This window comes from Urocitellus parryii, unplaced genomic scaffold, assembly GCF_045843805.1.
Source record: "Urocitellus parryii isolate mUroPar1 unplaced genomic scaffold, mUroPar1.hap1 Scaffold_59, whole genome shotgun sequence".
Classification (NCBI taxonomy): domain Eukaryota; kingdom Metazoa; phylum Chordata; class Mammalia; order Rodentia; family Sciuridae; genus Urocitellus; species Urocitellus parryii.
In genome coordinates, this window is record NW_027554094.1 from 893436 (window position 1) to 902441 (window position 9006).

The following is a 9006-nucleotide window of genomic DNA, read 5'->3' on the forward strand; positions in this document are numbered from 1 at the left end:
AGCAGCGAGGTTTAAAGGAGCTCAAGCCGGAGAGGGAAAAGCGGCTAAGCCAACTCCATCAATTCAAAAGCTCCAATCAGCCTCCCGCCCCCCGCCCCCCCCCCCCGAACTTGCCTACCCCCTTTTTTCTCCAACCCTACAGCTGAGCTCTGGGCGCAGCTTGGAGCGCTTGAGCACTCAGCTCGGCCCCCGGCACAAGCATACACTCACACACATACGCCCACACACACTACACGCGAGCACACGCCCAGGCCCCAGGGGTTTGGGCCGCACACGTGGGACCCCCAAAATATACACAGCGTGCCCTCTGTGGATTTCACCACTCACAAGACCCGCCTGGGCCAAAGGCTGCTTCACAAGACACCGCGGACACCTATATTTGGGGGGGGGGGGGCAGGGCACCGGGAGAGAGCCTCTGCTGACAATTTTTCGGATACTAGTGATTTACAAACTCTAAGCGCTTTAGGAAATTTCCAAGGCAAGCGCCAGTGTGCATTCCTGTTCCTGATCTTGACGCGTTTCTTGGGGTTGGGTCCCACTCACACGTACACACCCGCACACACGTACATCACGTACGCACACGCACACCCGGACCCGTATACACCTGCACTGTCTTTTGAAGATCCCGCACAGACCCTGTGCAGACGCAGCCTACTTAATCTGCAACGAAATGGTTCTGCAGTTGCATTTGTGCAAAATGCTGCAGAAGACACACTCAGTCGAGAATGAAAAATAGTTATTTCCTTTCTAAACGCTGTTAAGCTTTGGGTTTCTTTTTACTTTTCTACGCTGTCTCCCACTCCCAATTCCTTCACCAAAGCTTAAAATTCTAATTTCTTTAATGAAATACTACAGAAGGCATGGAATAACTTTTCCCCTAAGCCTGGGGGGGGGGAGAAAACGATTCTCCCACATTTTGCATATGAGAGAATGTCAAGCTATGAAATAAGGTAGAAATGCAAACGGATTAAGGGGATATGGCATGAAATTTGTCTCTCCAGTCAGTGTGCCACTTGCATGCCCATCTTAGCTTCCCCATACACAGTCATTTGGAGATGCACAGACAGAGAAAGGGAGGAAAAGGTGCAAAATAAGGAGAGGGGGCGGTGGGACAGGCTGTGAAGGGTGAGGGGCTGACGCGAGAGCCACAGGGAGTCTGATTGCAGCACTTTGTTCAGCCGAGCGCCTGCTCTGGTTGGTGGCTTCCCGCGTGCGGGGAAAACCACAGACCCCTAGGTAGCAGCCCTGGCCCTGGGGGTGGAGCCAAGGATACATTGCCCCGCCCCTGCTGATGTCACCGGCCGGCGGGCGGGGCGGCAGGGGGGCTCGCCTTTCTGGCGTCCCAGGGCGCCGTGGTGGCACCGGTGTTTCCTTTCCCAGCTTGCTCCAAGGCTCCGGGAAGAGCTGGAAAAAAAAAAAAAAAAAGAAATGGGCGTGTAGGGGGCGGGCCGCGGACTGGTGGCGAGAGGGGGCCGTCTCTGGGACCCGCCCCAGACTTCTTCCAATGGTAGAGAGGCAGGTTGCCGGGGGGGTGGGGCCTCCAGGGGTTTTGCAGCCCCGCCCCTCGGGGTCTGGCGCTCCTGGCCCGCTCTGCTCTTTCCTCGCTGGTTGGAAGCTGAGTCTCCCCCAACGTAGTCAGACCTTTACAGAGCTGAGACTTAGGGCGGCTTAAGATTTCTTTATTTTCTTTCTTCTTCTTCTTCTTTTTTTTTTTTTTTTTTTTTTTTTTTGCCTTCAATGACCTTGTCTTCCACCGGCGATCTTCCAAAACGTTTTCTGGGGATGCCCCGGGATTCTCCCTGGCCCATCTCTGTTACCCTGAACTTGAGTCTTTAAGGGTGTGGGAGGAAGCAGCAATGAAAATCTAAGTAAAGCTGAGAGAAGCAGGGTGCTGGAGAACTGCCGCCCGAGGTGACCCGCGCTTGCTCACAGTCCCCGCACACCTAGGGCTGGGTGTGTGTGGGGGTCCTCTGTAGTGCAGCTGGGGCCAAGGCGCCGCGATGCCGCTGGATCCTGAGCAGGCTTTTCCCTCCTGACTTACCTCCCCTGCACCCTAGCCTCCCCTTGCTGATATGGGTCTTCGTAAAAGTGATGGAGTGAGAGACCAGCAGAGTTAGTACTGTCCATCAACGGTTTGGGGGATGAATAGTTGAAAGCAGAAGCTAACGGTTTTTTTTTTTTTTTTTTGTTAGCAGTGGAGGCTCCATGCAGACTTGGTTCTTTCGACTTCTTTAAAGCTTAAAGCAATCCCTGGTTGCCAACTCAGGATGGCTATTCTGAAGCATTGGGGTAACATCCCTAGTTAAACATGGCCATGGAGAACATGGACTCTTATCAATTTGAAAAACTCATCCCATATCACATTTGAGGTGAGAGACACATTTCAGAGACCAGTGAAGGACAGAGAAACTCAGGTCTTGGTCAAGATTCAGATGATCTTTGGTGTCTCCCACACTTCTCAGGGCTGCAGTTACCTAATCTGACTATTGATGCAATCTCATAGGCTGTTTTCAACTTCGAAATTTCGCGAACCAGAGCTTTTCTAGGTAGATGGATATATTGTTCAACAAAGAAAAAGAGGAAGAAAGGAAGGAAGAAAGAAAAAGCAAACTTTGGTGCTGTTTGGTCCTGCATGTTGAACTGAGGGAAAGGAACCCCCTAAAGTAGGTCTGCATAATTAAGGCATACATATGCAAAACTCTTTATCTTTAAAGCTACTAGGAAGAGACCATGCTTAATTCTAAGCCTGGTTGGCACTAAATTTCTTTTCTCCAGTTCGGGTTTTTACCAGCCCCAGTTTTGGCTGAGAAGTAAGTATATGGTTGATTCCTCAATTTGGTCCATCAATCCATCACAAACAGACTTCCCAGAAACTGCCATCTCAAATATATCACCTTGAACTTATTTGCAAGAGCAATTGCCAGGGCCACTAGGAAATTCCATCTCTGTCTTCTGGGTCAGAAAAAATCCTCTGCAATATTAGAATAGATGGGTCTAGCAATATGTCTCCCTCAAAAATTCATTTGCTCATTTTTTTAAACTTTCAATTAAAATCTTTAATCAAAATATGAATGTAAATGTGTATAGCCTTTCCAGTTGAGAAAACTATGTTATATTTTAGCAATCATCTAAATTAAGAAGGGAGTGAAATTTTTATGGAAATATGTTGGTAAGGATCACATTAAAAATCCACTTTGGAAGGCCTGTGTGTACCTTTGCATGTGCTACTTGATAAAGTGATATTTTTCATTCTTTAGTCGTGAGACTCCAAAATTAGTTGAAACATCTAGGCTTGATATCTATGGTTGATTGAAGAAACCTGATTTTAACATAGAAATTTGAATTCTTGAAGCAAATGCTGTGTTTCAAATGTATGTGAGGAATTAGCTTTCTTCTTAAAAATAAACATTTTTTAATGGAACATACACACAGAATAATGTACAAGGTTAGGATGTACAGCCTGTGGATTTATCACAAAGTGAACATTTCTGTAGTCCCTACTCACACTGAAACAATCGGAAGAGAATTTAGCAACTATATGTGACCTGTATTCCCACACAGGTCCATGTGCAGAATGGGCAGAGAGATTGTTGTGACAGATGGAAAACCTTGGATGAGGTCTGTGAATTAGGCAGTAGTTTTGTACCAGTATCTGTATCCCAGTGGAGGGCTGCATGCTAATTATACAGGACTGTGTCTTTGTTTGGGAGTGATACATATTGGAGTATTTAGGGATGATGAAACATCTGTTGCTTGCTTTAAAGGATTCAGAAAAGGAATAGTTATACTGGTGATAAATAAATAGACCACAATGGAACAAACAGTCAAAGGTTAATAGCTGGGGAATCTCTAAGGGAAGGGGCACTTGAATTCTTTGTATTGTTTTGGAATTTTTTTAAGTTCCAAGTCATTTCATAATTAATTGTTTTTAAAAAAATCATCTCCAGGTGCATTTAAGACTTTGCTATGGTTTGTATATGGTTTGCTGTGTCCCGCAATGGGTTCATGTATCTAAACTGAATCCCCATTGTGAGATATTGAGAAGGTGGTAGCTCCCTCTGATTGTGATGTTCAGATGAGAGGCCCTTGGGAAGTGATAGGATTAGACAAGGTCATTAGGGTGGAGCTTCTGTGACTGAATATTGGTGGCTATACTGGAAGACACATACTCCCTGTGTCTTTCTGTGTGATGCCCTTTGCTACACCAGGACTCTGCCAGCAGAAAGGCCACCCTCCCCCATGTAGCCCCTCAACATTGGACATCAAGAACCATGATCCAAAAGAAACCCTTTACTAATGAAGTTATACTCAGACATTTTGTTATAGCAATGCAAAACAGTCTAATACAAAGACCAAACTGATCAAAACAAAGCTTTCAAATACTAAGTGAAACATATAAAGATTTTAAAACCTTAAACAAGCATAAAACTGTGAACTGAAAAAGACTGATAAACTTTATTATATCGTCAATTTACATCTTAAAGAAAATAAAAAAGAAAATTACCAACTGTCACAAAAATTGGTATAAGAACTTAAGCACTTTGTAAATCAATATTTAAAAAGCATGTGTACACACATAGGCACATTCACATACACACACACACACACACACACACACAAATAAATTTCTCAGAAAAGAAAGCCTATGTAGTTTATTTTAGGGATGCAGTTAAAATGTTTTAACATTAAAAAAAATCTTAATTCCTGTGTCCTTTAGGTCCTGAATTTTTGTTTTTTTAAATATTTATTTTTTTAGTTTTAGTTGGACACAATACCTTTATTTAATTTTTTTTATTTTTATGTGGTGATGAGGATTGAACCCTGAGCCTCACATATGCTAGGAGAGCGCTCTACTGCTGAGCCACAACCTCAACCCCAGGTCCTGGATGGTTTTCACGATGACTGGACTTATATAGGATGACCTCCCTGTGATCTGTCTGAAGTTTTAAGTTTTAGGCATTGACCACTCATGTGTGGTGGGATCACCTCTGAGAGGAAGCTGTGTTCTCTGTCCAACTCATTGGGATGAATAATGTCACCCATTGGTGATGTTAACTTATCGTGATATCTGCCAGGTTTCTCTTAAATTCACTGTTTCCCACTTTGTAACTGATGAGTCCTTTGTGGGGAAGTATTCTGTCTTCCTCCCAACAGCATTTTCACCTCTATTCACTGCTCCTGTCTGAAATCACCACATCTGGAGTGGTTAAGAAAAGGTGATTTTCTATTTTTATTATTTCTTCTAAACTTATTACTTGGCATTCTACTACAGGAAATAAGTTTCCTTTCTTATTCCTTCTTTCATTTGCCTGGACTCATGTGTTCCTATTGTATTAATGTGCTGTAATCCATTTTTATCTTTATTTGGATGCTCATGTTCCTCTATTCAGTGAGGGAAGTCCCTTCAAGCTGATCTCTGTGTCCTTTACAGTGGAATGAATGTTTTTAATCATTAGATAGCAATCTTTTTCATATCTAATAATGCTTTTGCTAAAGTGTATTTTATGTAATATTAAATTAATTAGGCCAGATATTTTGGGGTTTTCCCTGATGTTTATATACCTAATATGTCTTTTTTTTCTTTATGGTTTTAATCTTGGCCTTATCCTTATACTTTAGATGCATCTCTTGTAAGTAACATATAAAGATTTTTAAAAGCTCAATTTAACAATATTTGTATTTCAATTGGTGTGTTTAATCCATTTACATTTGTTGTAATTATCGATAGACTTGGTTCTACTGACTTATTTATATTTTGGCTTATCATACTTTTAAGTTATACATTTTCAAATATTTAAAAATATTTTGAATAGATACAGACATATTCCACCAATAAAACACGACATCCAGTACATTCTCCCCTCCCTGGGTTTCTACTGCCAATATTGCCATATTTATCTTATGTAGGTTTTTAAAAAATGTTTTATTTTTGAAGTAATTTCAGGCTCACAAGAAGTGGCAAGAATTAATACAAAGAAGTCACGTGTACCTAGTGGTGATATCTTACATAATCATAGCACATTATCAAAATCAGAAAATGTGATATAATTAACTAGACTACAGAACTCACTGAGATTTCACCAGCCTTTTTTTTCCTTTTTTCCACACATGAAATTTGGATGTATATGTGTATTTAATTGTATAACATTTGGTCACATGTATCAATTAAATAACCACATCCAATCCAGGTACACAATTTTCTGTCACCCTGAAGGAATTCCCCTTTTATAGTCACACTCTGCTGCACTCCACCTCTCTTTACCTAACCTTTGGCAATCACACATTTATTTTCCATAAATAAATATAGTTTTCTCATTTTGAGAATGTTATGTTGATGCAATCATACAGAGTATCACCTTTAAGATTGACTTTTCCATTCTGCCATCCACGATGTTGAAAGCATCAATAGCTCATTGTTTTACTGTTGTATAGTATTTTGTGGTATGGATGTACCAAAATTAGTTTAAGTATTTATTGAAGGAGATGTGGGGTGTTCCCAGTTTTGGCTTTTGTAAATATATCTGTTATGAACCTTGTCTATATAGGTTTTCAGGTAAACACAATTTTCATTTCTCTAGACCTAGAAAAATACCAGGTATATGATTGCTGGGTTATATACCATATACAAGAGAGCCAGTTCCTTTGCATTTGGTATTATCACCATTTTTAGATTTTAGTTGTTCTAACAGATATGTAATGATATCTCACTAGGTTTCCGTTTGCTTTTTCCTAATGTCTAGTAATGTTGAACATGTTTTTGTGTACTTATTGGCTATTCTTCTATCTTCTTTAGTGAAATATCTGCTTAAAATTTTTCCTATTTTTGTTAAGATGAGATTGCAATAAATCACAGAGTCAATCTTAAAGCAGGGAACTTTATTCACCAGTTGGGCATCTGGATCCACCAGCTGGCGGGCCAAGGGGCAGGCTGCAAGCCCACACCCTTTGTCCTCCCTCCAGGGTTTGAGTTCACCTTTTATAGTCCAAAACCATAACAAAGCATAAATGGCTGTTGCTATGGTTCAAAACCATAAACAAACGTGATGAGATCTAAAATCAAAAGCAGAAAAGAGAGTAGGCCAAAACATCCCTTGTTGTGTACAAGTTAAAGAATGGTTACAACATCTAGACAATCAATCTCTGACAGGGTTCATTGTCCAAGAAAAATGGGAATCAAAGAGAGAACACTTTTACATTGTATAAGAATTGCCATTTTGTGTTGCCAGGCATGCTCTGCTAAGTAATTGTTGGTGGGTACAGAGGCCGGGCTTTCCCTGGGAGAAGCATTTCTTACATGATGTGGAGTCTCAGGGCAAGATGGAGTCCATGTAGCCTGTCCCATAATATTTTCTGATTTAATTGTTTTCTTACTACTGAGTTTAGAAAGTTGTTTGTAGATTTCAGCTGTGAATCCCTTGTTGAATATATGATTGGCAAATATTTTCTTTTAATTGGTGACTTCTTTTTTTTCTTTTCTTTTTCTCTGCATAGTCTTTTGTAGAACAAAAGTTTTAATTTTCATGAGAGGCAATTTGTCTGTTTTCTCCTTTTATGTTTCATGCTTTTGATATTATGTCTAAGAAGTCTTCACCTCATCCTGGGACAAAAAGAATTTCTCCTACATTCTCTTCTAAAATTTTATAGTATTACATTCACATATTATATAACCTTTTAAGATTTAGAATTTTAGTTTTGGCTATCATGGATGTTATTGTTCTCTTACTTTGATCTTAGCTCTATTTTTATTAATCTATTTTAAAATAAAACACTTCAGTAAGGTATTTAATTACCTTTAATTTTTCTGTATTTTCAGCATTTCTTGAATGATTATTAGAGATAAGAAAAACCACATTGTTGTTCCTAGTCTCTGACAGAGTTACTCAGTGTAACACTTCTGGGAGCAGATATATAAGGTCCCCCCTCACCCCAACCCATCAAGCAATTCTCCCCTGGACCCCAACTCAATGTCCTATAATTTAATTCAGTTCTGACGCTATCTGCCAGAGATAATATCAAATCCATAAGTTAAGGGCTCAGTTCCACAAGACTGCCCCCACTTCAAATATCAGTAGTAAGAGGTATGCTGTCACCTATATGCCTGACCAACTTGCTATAAATTAATCAAACACCTTCTGGGATTTGTTAATTTGCAAGAATGGCTCATAGAACTCGGGAGAACACTTACTTGTGTTTATCTGTTATAAATGATATAGGAAAGAGATGCATAGAGCTCGTTGTATGGAAAGGGATGAGAAGCTTCTGTGCTTTCTATCTGCCACCCTTCAGTCACCTCCATGGGTTGAGCAATCGAAAGTGTCAAGCCTTTATTTATTCCTGGATCTTTTGGGGGGCTGACCTCTGTCCTGAAGCCATCTAGAGTCTTCCAGCCACCAGTCAGTTACTGGCATGCAAGAGACAGTCTCATCTTTCTGGAGAGTCCAAGGGTCTCAGTGCTCTGTACTAAGAACCAAGAATCACGATGATACTTCCTTCAAATTATTCATCTAAGACTATTTCCATTATGTGTTTTAATGGCAAAAGCTTGTGACGCTTTCTCAGTGTATTTTTTATTGTATTAAAATTATAGCTTGGCCTTTCCTTCCACACTTGAAAAATGTGAGTCCATTGTCCTCTTCAATTTAGTGTTACTGTTGGAAAATCTGGTGTCCATCCACCTTCTGTTCCTTTGTAGATAGCCTTCTGTAATCTGCATGCATTCTTGAAATATTTTTCTTTATCTTTCTTAAATTTCACTAAAATGAGTCTAGTTGGCGACTGTTTTAATGTTTCTTGTTGGAATCCTTGGAATTTTCAATCCGAGTCTTTATTTTGGGGGCTTTTATTTCTGGGAAGTTTATCTCCATTTTCTTCTCTCCATTAAAATAGCTCTTTCGTTTAGAACTCCTATTAACTGGATGTGGAGGAGATTATTTTTAGAGTTTTAGTTGAACACCTTTGGAGATTTGTAGGCAGGGGATGGGAAAATGAATATCCTAGGCAAATTAG